Source organism: Mytilus edulis, chromosome 1, assembly GCF_963676685.1.
Source record: "Mytilus edulis chromosome 1, xbMytEdul2.2, whole genome shotgun sequence".
NCBI classification, from domain to species: Eukaryota; Metazoa; Mollusca; class Bivalvia; order Mytilida; family Mytilidae; genus Mytilus; species Mytilus edulis.
In genome coordinates, this window is record NC_092344.1 from 27,682,580 (window position 1) to 27,697,437 (window position 14,858).

The window sequence follows — 14,858 nt, forward strand, 5'->3', positions numbered from 1 at the left end:
TTCTTCGATCTATGGATTACTAAATGGAGGAAAATTTATATCAACTTCGAAAAATTAAACTATACTGAAATATATATTTGCCATATGAAATCCCCCGTGGAAAACAAATAGGAAAGGATGTCGTAAATTCATGTTGCTCGGTCTGAAGTTTTCTATGTTGTGATTTGCGTACAGTTGTTTGTCTGTTTGTCTTTTTCGTTTTAATCTATGGCGTTGTCAGTTTATTTTCGACTCATGAGTTTGAATGTCCCTTTGGTATCGTTTGCCTCTTTTATACGATGTAAAGGTGATACCTATGTAAAAAGGGAAATTCTTTGACGGCTTCGTATTCAGTTGTTCGTCATATACTTGTTACCAGTTTGCAACAATTTGACAGTTGTTTTTCATTCGTTTGATGAATTTGAGCTTATGATTTTACCATTTGGTAAAAGACTTTCGTTTTGAACTTTCCTTAGAGTGCAGTATTTTTGCTTCTTTACTTTATGCAAACATATGTATGACGTTTTTTGTTAAATGAAGAATTTTAGAGAAAAAGTAAACAGAGCAAGGTCATTGAACAGAGAATAACAAATCTAATATAACACTGACATTTTAAGAATGAAATTAGCAATTCATTTTGTATTCAAGGCCGTGCGATCAATAGAGAGTAAATACTCATGCCTCTTCTACATTTCAACTTAAGGCCTAATTTGAATATGTAAAAGTCCATGCAATATATTGCTTATCTAACAAAGGACCCATCAAATTTTATTTCACTTTGGCTGTTTTACAACTCGTTTTATCGCGTTTTTATCTGGTTCTCTGACTTTTTATCAAGAACTAGATTTGTATTTTGGTAAAACAGGTTTACCGTTCGTTATTTGATGATAGTTTTTTTTTAGATAGCCAAGATTATTTTTTTTATTTTCTACGGATATTTACACAAGATATATTCCCCGATGCTTGTTACTACCCAACATCAAATTGGCAGTATTTGGCCACAATATATAGATATAGGAAGATGTGGTGTGAGTGCCAATGAGACAACTCTCCATCCAAATAACAATTTATGAAAGTAAACCATTATAATAGGTCAATGTACGGCCTTCAACACGGAGCCTTGGCTCACACCGAACAAAAAGCTATAAAGGAGCCACACAATTACTTGTGTAAAACCATTCAAACGGGAAAACCAACGGTCTAATCTATATGAAAAAACGAGAAACGAGAAACTCGTATAAATTACATAAACAAACGACAACTACTGCACATAAGATTCCTGACTTAGTACAGGTGCACACATTTGCAGCGGGATTAAACGTTTTAATGGTACCAAACCTTCTCCCTTTTTCTGAAACAATAGCATAACATCACAACATAGAAAACCACACGATAAAATATCAATTGGAAGGCTTAACTCAATCAAAAAATGTAAATTTACACATTATGAACGAGTAAATTTGATTTGCGATACCTGAATGCAAATGCACAGTTAATAAAATATTAGGGAAACACATACAAAGCCAAAAAGTAAACAAAAAAGTCCAAACAAAGCCATGGCAAAACACCACCGCGAAATATATAACCCTTCGAAAATAATCACTTTTGAAAAAAAAAATGGTTTTCATAATATCTACAGGTAAAAGAAAAATAACTTTGTCGTTTTAGGTATACAACTCATAGTCTATATTGGTATTATTATTTTAAATTCATACATATTGTACATAAGTAGTATTATTTAAATTGATACATATTGTATATAAGTAATATTATTTAAATTGATACATATTGTATATAAGTAATATCAATTTACATGTATGTATTTGCCACATATCGCTGGCAATGTAACCGTGACTGTTATATTTGAAAATATGAGGTTACCGGCATATCTCTGATTATGGCAAACGTACTATCAAATACATATAAATAACTACCACATATTGTGGTAACTGAAGATAACATCAAAAAAATTTGGATCCATGTGGGAACACAGGTGAAGTATCAAACCCCTTATAGTGTTAATCTGTAGTGACAGATACCATTTTTAAAACGAAATGTGTTTTAATGCAGCGAATTCTGCTACATTGACTGTAAAAGCAGACCGTGGTTATGCTGTCAACGACCATAACGTAGGGGTTCGCTGCCGAGCTGTGTGTCAAATACATTACCCAATAATCAAAACATTTCAACATAAATTATAAAGTGAGGTCATTCGTTTACAAAAATTAAAAATAATTGTTTTGACGCTATTCAAACTAGATAATTATTGATATTTATACATCCAATTTCTGTTTTAGTAGTTGAGAATTTATACTCACCAATAAACTCATCATCATGATCATAGATACCATGATTGAAATTTTGTATTTGCGCCAGACGCGCGTTTCGCGTCTACAAGAGACTGATCAGTGACGCTCGAATAAAAAAAAAATAGAAAGACCAAATAAGGTACGAAGTTGAACAGCATTTAGGACCAAGAATTCCTAAACGTTTTGCCAAATACAGCTAAGGTAATATATTCCTGAGGTCGTAAAACCTAAGTATTTCAGAAATTCATAGTTTTGTTAACAGTTAATTTTTTATTATGACCCTATCAATTATATTGGCTTTAGCATGAGCAACAAAACAACCTTAATGTGTATAACAAAAAAAAAATGTTTCTAGTTAATGATTGTTGTACCCCGTCAATTTTAATATATATTTTCACTTCTGGAAATGTATCACAATTTTCAACAACCAAATCTTGACGGATTTCGTCTCAAATCTGTGTACGAATCTGTGTATTTTTGTCCATTTCTGAAAAAAATAAAGTTGTTTCAGAACTATAAGACAATGCCCCTTTTATTGCTGAACTTATCTATTCTGAACACAATGTGTACGTATAATTAATGTCTTTCAGTATACCTTCACTAGTCATAATATGGACAAAACATCTGATGATAACCTCAAACTACCATACACAGGCCCTGTCAAACCACTCTAAACTACTGTGAATGTCATTGTTATCACATAAATAAATTGCAATGAAGTGGAAATTTTCAAACTTGTCCTTTCACATAACATTAATGTATGTCATTGAAAACCACTTATCAGTAAGAAATGCACATGAGGATTTTAAGGAAACATTGTAACATCACACCTAATACGATGTCATTAAATAACTACCGATCAAAATAATGCTAAGAACAGATGGCAGTGTTGCATGGAGAAACAGTTGCCTCAAGGTTTAACTCGAAATATCGAGCCGAAAAGATCATTTACTAAGCATTTCTTATATAATATCAAGACCATAGCAACAGTTTTTATATCAGCATATTTTCAACATTCTGACTGTTATTTCACTTGCATAAATACCCCTAATAAACAATATAGAGTTTGCTTAATAAAACAAAATGCTTACCAGTTATTCAGAACTTTTTATAAACCCCTAATTTGCCGTCTCAGTTTAAATAGCAATGATATGTCTGAAACAGAATTAAAAGTTAAAAATTACTCAGGTTTTGTTATCATTTGATTTAAATGCATAAGTAGTATTATGATAATTGAGAGAGAAAAAAAAATCTTTGAAAATTTAACACAAAAAAGAGAGATGCTTCTCCCTTGTGGCTTACAAAAATATAATTATTCATGATTTTCTTAAGACATGTTTGTCTGTTATTTGCATATTCTAATGACCAGCTTATAATTTACTGTCAAATTATTGGTGTAAAGCACACGTAATGATGTATCAAATTTTATACGTATGAAGTGTGTTATTTACCTTGATTTTCAGTTATTCCTGTAGACTGGAATGATAAGTACATAACAATGTATTTAGTGTGTCATGTTTACTTACAGTGTAATACTATTAAATGTTTCCATAAAACGTTCGTGCTTTTCAAGTCAATAACAAGTGCCTTTCGGCGTCTCTAGGGAGTTTTGATTGTGCCTAAAAGAAGTGTTCAATTTTATCATGCTAGCTAAGATTTACCTAAATTTAAAGATCGCTATGTTGTTTTCTTTCACTACTTATTGCAGGTGACCACGATTTAAATGTGTTTGTGTTCACGCTAGATGCAAATGAGAGTGTGAGAGAAGAGATCGTTGGCAACAAAATGTCACTTGTTGTTAGAAATAAAATATTACTATAAAATAACTATTTCCCGATCAATAGAACTTTGCATATGTTATTCCCTTTTTCAAAAGTGATGACAAATCATTACCCTCTCACTACAGGCTTGATTTAATATATTAACAACTATGCTTTTCAAAAGTAAAACACATTTGTGCCTCAGTATATATTCGGTGTTAGGGCCGTTATGATGTGTAAAATATATTAATGATATGGTTTGATTTGACAATGAGTTGATGGTGACTCTGGAGACGAAAGGCTTTTTACAGATAATACGCCTATAGATCTTACTGTACATAATAAATTTAATATTTTGTTATTGTTTAAGGAAGTGGTCAAAAAGAAGGCTGGTAAAGTTTATCCAAATATAACAGAATTATAAATAGTTATGATATTCAATATGAGATACTATACAAAGTATTTTTTCTTTTTATTTTGAGGATGTTACATTAGAAACAGTTCATACGCATAAGTATCTCGTTGTCATATTTAGTAATGATTTTGAATGGGGTAATCATGATGATAACTGAGGAAAAAAAAACCTTCCAAGTAGCTTAATATTGTACAAAAAAGGAAATTTACACTTAGACATTGTAAGAAGGGAACATTTGGAGAATAATTACATCACTTGTATTTGTCCAATTCTGGTGTATTTATCACAAGTTAGGGATAACAATGAGAAAGTAAATTCTGATCGATTGGAGAGTAACCATATCGAGGATGCTCGAATAGTTACGGAATCAACAAATAACGATAGTGGGAACAGTATCCTTAATGAGGCGTAATTTGAAAAAAATTAACGGAAAATGGGAGGTTAAAACACTAGCTTTTTTATAAGATTAAATAACCAAGCTCCAGATTATTTGGTTCCGAATTTTGTATCAGATATTAATTATAATAATTTGAGTAACAATCAGAATACCACAATTCCCGTAAACCATTCATCAACTACTCCAGTCTTTTTCATCATCCATTACATTGTGGAATCCTTTGGACAGAAGTGTTAGACCTATTGCTTAATTGTTTTGTTTAAACGAAAGTTGCATAAACTATATTATAGAAACAAAAAAATCTCGATTTTTTTCGAGGAAGACCATTTGCGTTTTTTACAACAGATGAAGCGTTCTGCATTCTGACTTTATCAAATCAAATTTGATACAAAGTATTAATTGTTCCTGTGGTTTAATCAATGAAAATATCGACCACTATTTAATTTATTGTATTAATTTTGCATCACCTAGAAATATATTGTCAAATAAAATTACAAGTGTTTTTAATGTCGATATAACAATCGATTTACTATTTTGTCGGGGTGATGCGTTGAGTACTGAATGTTACTAATGTTGAATGCTGATTAACAGGAAGACAAAGTAGAAAAGTGTTTTCTTTTCTCGACAACGACATCGTGTCATACAGTGCAAAACTAAAAAGTGCAAAGGGTGTGTGTCTTCATACTGTCATTATGTCATTCAAATATATCATGTTACACAGGTAATACTGGTCGTTATTGAAGTAAAACAAAATCTATTAAATGAAGTCCTAGCATGTTGGATTTAAACCTTTGCAGTAAGTTTATTGATTTGTATTATGATTTCTTAAATGGTTAATTGTAGAAATTCTTGATTTATTTGTTTTGAAATTTGAAGAACAGTTCGGTCCTTGCAAATGCTTGCCAAAGGTTACATTTGATTAAAACATGAACTGTATTATATTGATCGTTATTTCTCCCTTTTTTAAAAAGCTTTTATCACTGATGTTCCAAAATGAACCTGGATTTTTTTATCCAGTAGACAAAGGTTACCCGGCTTCCCTTTGCACCTAGTGCAGACAAAAGTATTGCCGTTGAACATTTTTTATTAACTGTTCTGTAAGGGTGGAGAAGGGTGTCCGACCCCAACTTTGAACATACTTTGAATAAAACTAAGCCGAACAAGACCCTGGATTTTTCTCAAGTAGACCTCAGCTATCAAGCTTCCCTTTGCACCTAGTACGGACAAAAGTATTGCTGTAGAACATTTTTTTATTTACTTTTCTGAAAGGGTGGGATAGGGTATCCGACACCAACTTTGGACCTACTTTGAATAAAACTAAGCTAAACAACATCCTGGATTTTTTCTCAAGTAGTCTCAGCTATCAAGCTTCCCTTTGCACCTAGTGCGGACAAAAGTATTGCCGTAGAACATTTGTCATTAACTGTTCACTAAGGGTGGGATAGGATGTCCGACCCCAACTTTGGACCTACTTTAAAAAAAAACTAAGCCGAAGAACACCCTGTATTTTTTCTAAAGTAGACATAAGCTACCCATCTTCCCTTTGCAACTAATGCAGACAAAAGTATTGCCTTAGAACATTTTTTATTAACTTTTCTGTAAGGGTGGTAAAGGGGTGTCCGACCCCAACTTTGGACCTACTTATAAAAAAAAACTAATCCGAACAACACCCTGGATTTTTTTATCAAGTAGACATCAGCTACCCAGCTTCCCTTTGAAACTAGTGCGGACGAAAGTATTGCTGTAAAACATTTTTTTATTAACTTTTCTGTAAGGGTTGGGTAAGGTGTCCGACCCCAACTTTAGACCTACTTTAAAAAAAAATAAGCCGAACAACACCCTGGATTTTTTCTCAAGTAGACCTCAGCTATCCAGCTTCCCTTTGCACCTAGTGCGGACAAAAGTATTCCGTAGAACATTTTTTATTAACTTTTCGGTAAGTATGCGGTAGGGTTTCCGACCCCAACTTTGAACCTATTTTTTTTCCGTACACTTTATTAATAAACTTTTTAGTAAGGGATGGGTAAGGTGTCCGATCCCAACTTTGGATCTAGTTAAAAAAAAAAACTAAGCCGAACAACACCCTGAATTTTTGATTAAGTAAACCTCAGCTACCCAGCTTTTATTTGCTCCTAGTGCGGAAAAAATTATTGCTGTAGAACATTTTTATTAACTTTTCGGTTAGTGTGCGGTAGGGTTTCCGAACCCAACTTTTGACCTACTTTAAAAGAAAACACCAAGCCAAACAACACCTAGATTTTTTGCTCATGAAGACCTCAGCTACCCAGCTCCATTTGCACCCAGTGCGGACAAAAATATTGCCGTAGAACATTTTTTTATTATCTTTTCTGAAAAGGTGGGGTAGGGTGTCTGACCTGAACTTTGGATAAAACTAAGCCAAACAAAACCCTGGATTTTTTCTCAAGAAGACTTCAGCTACCCAGCTTCCATTTGCTCCTAGTACGGCAAAAGCATTACGGTAAAACATTTTTTATTAACTTTGCTGTAAGGGTGGGGTAGGGTGTCCGACCCCAACTTTTGACCTAAAAAAAAAGTAAACCGAAGAACACCATGGATTTATTCTCAAGTAGACCTCATCTACATAGCTTCCCTTTGCACCTAGTGCAGACAACAGTTTTGCCGTAGAACATTTTTTATTAACTTTTCTGTAAGGTCGGGGTAAGGTGTCCGACCCCAATTTTGGACCTACTTTAAAAGAAAAAAACTAAGCCGAACAACACCCTATATTTTTTCTCATGTTGACCTCAGCTATCCAGCTGCATTTCCACCTAGTGCGGACAAAAGTTTTGCCGTACAACATATTTTTATTTACTTTTCTTAAAGGGTGGGATAGGGTTTTCTGTATGGTTGGGGTCAGGTTTCCGACCCCAACTGTGGACCTACTTACAAATAAAAGTAAGTTGAAATTCACCATGGTTTTTTTTCAAGTAGACTTCAGCTACCCAGCTTCCATTTTTCCTAGTGCGGACAACAGTATTGCCGTAAAACATTTTCTATTAATTTTTCTATAAGGGTGGAATTAGGTGTCCGACTCCAACTTTGAACATACTTTGAAGAAAACTAAGCCGAACAACGCAATGTACTTTTTTATCAAGTAGACCTCAGCTACCAAGCTTCTCTTTGCACCTAGTGTGGACAAAAGTACTGCCGTAGAACATTTGTTATTAACTGTTCACTAAGGGTGGGGTAGGATGTCCGACCCCAACTTTGGACCTACTTTAAAAAAAAACAAAGCCGAAGAACACCCTGGATTTATTCTCAAGTAGACCTCAGCTACCCATCTTTTCCTTTGCACCTAGTGCGGACAAAAGTATTGTTATAGAACATTTTTTATTAACTTTTCTGTAAGGGTGGTAAAAGGGTGTCCGACCCCAAGTTTAGAGCTACTTATAAAAAAAAACTAATCCGAACAACACCCTGGATTTTTTATCAAGTAGACATCAGCTACCAAGCCTTCCTCTGCACCTAGTGCGGACGAAAGTATTGCTGTAGAACATTTTTTATTAACTTTTCTGTAAGGGTTGGGTAAGGTGTCCGACTCCAACTTTAAACCTACTTTAAAAAAAAAAATAAGCCGAACAACACCCTGGATATTTTCTCAAGTAGACCTCAGCTACCCAGCTTCCCTTTGCACCTAGTGCGGACATAAGTATTCCGGTAGAACATTTTTTTATTAACTTCTCTGTAAGTCTGCGGTAGGGTTTCCGACCCCAACTTCGGACCTACTATAAAAGAAAAAAAAACTAAATAAAAAACCCTGAATTTTTTCTCAAGTAGACCTTAGCTACCCAGCTTCCCTTTTTAACCTAGTGCAGACAAAAGTATTGCCGTATAACATTTTTTATTAACTTTTCTGTAAGGTCGGGGTAAGGTGTCCGACCCCAATTTTGGACCTACTTTAAAAGAAAAAAACTAAGCCGAACAACACCCTATATTTTTTCTCATGTTGACCTCAGCTATCCAGCTGCATTTCCACCTAGTGCGGACAAAAGTTTTGCCGTACAACATATTTTTATTTACTTTTCTTAAAGGGTGGGATAGGGTGTCCAACTCCAACTTTGGACCCAAAAAAAAAATATTAAGCCGAAGAACACCCTGCTTTTTTTTCTCATGTAGACCTCAGCTACCCAGCTTCTTTTTGCACCTAGTGCAGACAAATGTATTGCCGTAGAATATTTTGTGTTATTAACTTTTCTGTAAGGTTGGGGTGGGGTGTCCGACCGCAACTGTGGACCTACTTAAAAACAAAACTAAGCCGAAAAACACCCTGGAATTTTTATCAAGTAGACCTCAGCTACTTCCCTTTGCACCTAGTGCAGACACAAGCTTTTCCGTACACTTTATTAATAAACTTTTTAGTAAGGGATGGGTAAGGTGTCCGATCCCAACTTTGGATCTAGTTAAAAAAAAAAAATTAAGCAGAACAACACCCTGGATTTTTGATAAAGTAGACATCAGCAACTCAGCTTCCCTTTGTACATAGTGCGGACAAAAGTATTGCTGTAGAACATTTTTTTATTAACTTTTCTGTAAGGTTGAGGTGGGGTGTCAGACCCCAACTGTGGACCTACAAAAAACAAAACTAAGCCGAAAAACGCCCTGGATTTTTTATCAAGCAGACCTCAGCTACCCAGCTTTCCTTTGCACCTAGAGCAGACACAAGTTTTTTTTCCGTACAACATTATTAATTAACTTTTTAGTAAGGGTTGGGCAGGGTGTGTGCCCCAAACTGTGGACCTAGTTAAAAAAAAAATAAGCCGAACGACACCCTGGATTTTTTCTCAAGGTGACATCAGCTAATAATCTTCCCTTTGCATCTAATGCGGACAAATGTATTGCTGTATAACATTTTTAATTATCTTTTCTGTAAGGGTGGGGTAGGGTGTCCGACCACAACTTTGGACCTTCTTTGAATAAAACTAAGTCGAACAACACCACGTATTTTTTATCAAGTAGACATCAGCTACCCAGCTTCCCTTTGCACCTAGTGCGGACAATAGTATTGCGGTATAACATCTTTATTAACTTTTCTGTAAGGGCGGGGTAGGGTGTCCGACCCCAACTTTGGACCTACTTTAAAAGAAAAAAAGTAAGCCGAACAACACCCTAGATTTTTTCTCATGTTGACCTCAGCTAGCAGGTTGCATTTCCACCTAGGGGGGACAAAAGTATTGCCGTACAACCTATTTCTATTAATTTTTCTTAAAGGGTGGGGTAGGGTGTCCGACCCCAACATTGGACCTAGTTTAAATAAAAAACTAAGCCGAAAAATACTTTGGATTTTTTCTCATGTAGATCTCAGCTACCCAGCTTCCCTTTGCACCTAGTACAGACAAATGTATCGACGTAGAACATTTTATTTTATTAGCGTTTCTGTAAGGTTGGGGTTGTGTGTCCGACCGCAACTTTGGACCTGATTAAAAAACTAAGGCGAAAAATACCCGGGATTTTTTATCAAGGAGACCTCAGCTACCCAGCTTCCGTTTGCACCTAGTGCAGACACAAGTTTTTCCGTACAACATTATAGATCAACTTTTTAGTAGGGTTGGGTAGGGTGTCCGACCCCAACTTTGGATCTAGTTAAAAAAATAAATAAAGCAGAACAACACCCTGGATCTTTTTATCAAGTAGACATCAGCTACTAAGCTTCCCTTTGCATCTAATGCGGACAAAAGTATTGCTGTTGACCATTTTTTATTATCTTTTCTGTAAGGGTGGGGTAGGGTATCTGACCCCAACTGTGGACCTACTTAAAAACAAAACTAAGCCGAACAACACCCTGGATTTTTTCTCAAGTAGTCCTCAGCTACCCAGCTTCCCTTTGCACCTAGTGCAGACACAATTTATGCCGATGAACTTTTTTTATTAACTTTTCTGTCAGGGTGGGGTAGGGTGTCCGACCCCAACTGTGGACCTTCTTAAAAATAAATCTAAGACGAACAACACCCTGGATTTTTTCTCATGTTGATCTCAGCTATCCAGCTCCATTTCCACCTAGTGCAGACAAAAGTTTTTCTGTACAACATATTTTTATTAACTTTTCTTAAAGGGTGGGGTAAGGTGTACGACCCAAACTTAAAATTTGGACCTCTTTAAAAAAAAAACTAAGACAAAGAACACCCTGGATTTTGTCTGAAGTATATCTCAGCAACCCAGCTTCCCTTTGCACCTAGTGCAGACAAAAATATTGCCGTAGAACATTTTTTTTTTACTTTTCTGTAAGGTTCGGGTAGGTTGTCCGACCCCTACTTTGGACCTACTTTGAATAAAACTAAGCCAAACAACACCCTGGATTTTTTTATCAAGTAGACCTCAGCTACCATCTTCTCTTTGCAAATAGTGCGGACAAAAGCAAATTTTGTATTGACTTGTCTGTAAGTTTGGTAAATGGGCGTCCGACCTCAACTTTGGACTTACTTGAAAACAGCAAAGCCGAACAACACCCTGGATTCTGTTATCAAGTAGACATCAGCAACCCAGCTTCCCTTTGCACCTAGTGCGGACAAAAGCATTGCCGTAGAACATTTTTTTAAAGTTTTTCTGTAAGGGTTGAATAAGATGTCCGACCCTAACTTTGGACCTAGTTAAAAAACAAAATAAAGCCGAACAACACCCTGGATTTTTTATCAAGTAGACATCAACTACCCAGCTTCCCTTTGTACCTAGTGCGGACAAAAGTCTTGCCGTAGAACATTTTTTATTATGTTTTCAGTAAGAGTAGGGTAAGATGTCTGATCCCAACTTCGGACCTACTTAAAAAAAAAACGAAGCCGAGCAACACCCTGGATTTTTTCTCAAGTAGTCCTCAGCTACCCAGCTTCCCTTTGCACCTAGTGCAGACACAATTTATGCCGATGAACTTTTTTTATTAACTTTTCTGTAAGGGTGGGGTAGGGTGTCCGACCCCAACTGTGGACCTTCTTAAAAATAAATCTAAGACGAACAACACCTTGGATTTTTTCTCATGTTGATCTCAGCTATCCAGCTCCATTTCCACCTAGTGCAGACAAAAGTTTTTCTGTACAACATATTTTTATTAACTTTTCTTAAAGGGTGGGGTAAGGTTTACGACCCAAACTTAAAATTTGGACCTCTTTAAAAAAAAACTAAGACAAAGAACACCATGGATTTTGTCTGAAGTATATCTCAGCAACCCAGCTTCCCTTTGCACCTAGTGCAGACAAAAATATTGCCGTAGAACATTTTTTTTAACTTTTCTGTAAGGTTCGGGTAGGTTGTCCGACCCCTACTTTGGACCTACTTTGAATAAAACTAAGCCAAACAACACCCTGGATTTTTTTATCAAGTAGACCTCATCTACCATCTTCTCTTTGCAAATAGTGAGGACAAAAGCAAATTTTGTATTGACTTGTCTGTAAGTTTGGTAAATGGGCGTCCGACCTCAACTTTGGACTTACTTGAAAACAGCAAAGCCGAACAACACCCTGGATTCTGTTATCAAGTAGACATCAGCAACCCAGCTTCCCTTTGCACCTAGTGCGGACAAAAGCATTGCCGTAGAACATTTTTTTAAAGTTTTTCTGTAAGGGTTGAATAAGATGTCCGACCCTAACTTTGGACCTAGTTAAAAAACAAAATAAAGCCGAACAACACCCTGGATTTTTTATCAAGTAGACATCAACTACCCAGCTTCCCTTTGTACCTAGTGCGGACAAAAGTCTTGCCGTAGAACATGGTTATTATGTTTTCAGTAAGAGTAGGGTAAGATGTCTGATCCCAACTTCGGACCTACTTAAAAAAAAAACGAAGCCGAGCAACACCCTGGATTTTTTCTCAAGTAGGCCTCAGTTACCCGGATTTCATTTGCACGTAGTGCGGATAAAAGGATTGCCGTAGAACATTTTGTTTTTAACTTTTCTGTAAGCATGGTAAGAGTGGAGTAGAGAGTCCGACCCAAATTTGGACCTTCTTAAAAAAAAAACTAAGCTGATGAACACACTGGATTTTTTTCTGATATAGACCTCAGCTACCCAGCTTCCCTTTGCACCTAGTGCAGACACAAGTTAAGCCGCAAAACATTTTTCATTAACTTTTCTGAAAGGGTGGGGTAGGGTGTCCGACCCCATCTTTGGACCTACTTTCAAAAAAACTAAGCCAAACAACACCCTGGATATCTTATGAAGTAGACCCCAGCTACCCAGCTTCCCTTTGGACCTAGAGCAAACAACCGTATTGCCGCAGAAATATTTTTATTAACTGTTCACTAAGGGTGGGGTAGGATGTCCGACCCCAACTTTGGACCTACTTTATAAGAAAACTGAGTCGAAAAACACCCTGGATTTTTTCTCAAGTAGACATAAGCTACCCATCTTCCCTTTGCAACTAGTGTGGACAAAGGAATTGCCGTAAAACATTTTTGTGTTGATTTTTCTGTAAGGTTGGTAAAAGGGTGTCCGACTCCAACTTTGGCCCTAGTTAAAACAACAAAATTAAGCCGAACAACACCCTGGATTTTTTATCAAGTAGACATCAGCAACCCAGCTTTCCTTCGCACCTAGTACGGACAAAAGAACACTTTGTTTTTAATTTTTCTGTAAGGATGGGATAGGATGTCCGACCCGAACTTTGGACCTAGTTAAAAAACAAAATTAAGCCGAACAACACCCTGGATTTTTTATAAAGTAGATATCAGCTACCCAGCTTCCCTTTGCACCTAGTGCGGACAAAAGGTTTGCCGTAGAACATTATCAATAAACTTTTTAGTAATGGTTGGGTAGGGTGTCCGACCCCAACTTTGGCCCTAGTTAAAAAACAAAATTAAGCCGAACAACACCCTGGATTTTTTATCAAGTAGACATCAGCTACTCAGCTTCCCTTTGCACCTTGTGCGGATAAAAGTATTGCAGTAGAACATTTTTTATTAACTTTTCTGTAAGGGTGGGATAAGGTGTCCGACACCAACTGTGGACATACTTAAAAGCAAAACTAAGCCGAAAAACACCCTGGATTTTTTATGAAGTAGACCTCAGCTACCCAGCTTCCCTTTGCACCTAGTGCGGACAACCGTATTGCAGTAGAAATAATTTTATTAACTGTTCACTAAGGGTTGGGTAGGATGTCCGACCCCAACTTTGGACCTACTTTATAAAAAAACTGAGTCGAAAAACACCCTGGATTTTTTCTCAAGTAGACATAAGCTACCCATCTTCCCTTTGCAACTAGCGCGGACAAAGGTATTGCCGTAGAACATTTTGTATTGACTTTTCTGTAAGGGTGGTAAAAGGGTGTCCGACCCCGAATTTGGACCTAGTTAAAAAAAAGAATAAAGCCAAACAACTCCTTGGATTTTTTATCAAGTAGACATTAGCAACCCAGCTTCCCTTTGAACCTAATGCGGACAAAAGCATTGCCGAAGAACATTTTTTTAAAGTTTTCTGTAAGGGTGGGATAGGATGTCCGATCCTTACTTTGGACCTAGTTAAAAAACAAAATTAAGCCGAACAACATTCAGGATTTTTTATCAAGTAGACATCAGCTACCCAGATTCCATTTGCACCTAGTGATGACAAAACTTTTGCCGTAGAACATTATTAATAAACTTTTTAGTAATGGTTGGATAGGGTGTCCGACCCAAACTTTGGACCTAGTTAAAAAACAAAATTAAGGCGAAAAACACCCTGGATTTTTTATCAAGTAGACCTCAGCTACCAAGCTTCCCTTTGCACCTATTGCGGACAAAAGTATTGCCGTAGAACATGTTTTATTAACTTTTCTGTAAGGGTGGGATAAGGTGTCCGACCCCAACTGTGGACCTACTTAAAAACAAAACCAAGCCGAAAAACACCTTGGATTTTTTATCAAGTAGACCTGAGCTACCCAGCTTCCCTTGGCACCTAGTGCGGAAAAAATTATTGCCGTAGAACATTTTTTATTAACTTTTCGGTTTCGGACTCCAGCTGTGGACCTACTTAAAAACAAAACTAAGCCGAAAAACACTCTGGATTTTTATCAAGTAG

The 14,858-nt window shown here is 36.4% G+C and overlaps 1 long non-coding RNA gene across 1 annotated transcript in view; it reads right to left on the reverse strand.

Moving 5' to 3' along the window:
- Positions 1-1,664: 1,664 nt before the first annotated feature.
- The window catches only part of LOC139528897 (uncharacterized), a 40,914-nt gene continuing 27,720 nt past the window's right edge, over positions 1,665-14,858 (reverse strand). The window contains exons 2-3 of the long non-coding RNA XR_011665720.1: positions 3,380-3,443; positions 1,665-2,775 (exon numbers count right to left, since the gene is read on the reverse strand). This is a non-coding gene — a long non-coding RNA (uncharacterized lncRNA). The remainder of the gene's footprint in view (positions 2,776-3,379; positions 3,444-14,858) is intronic.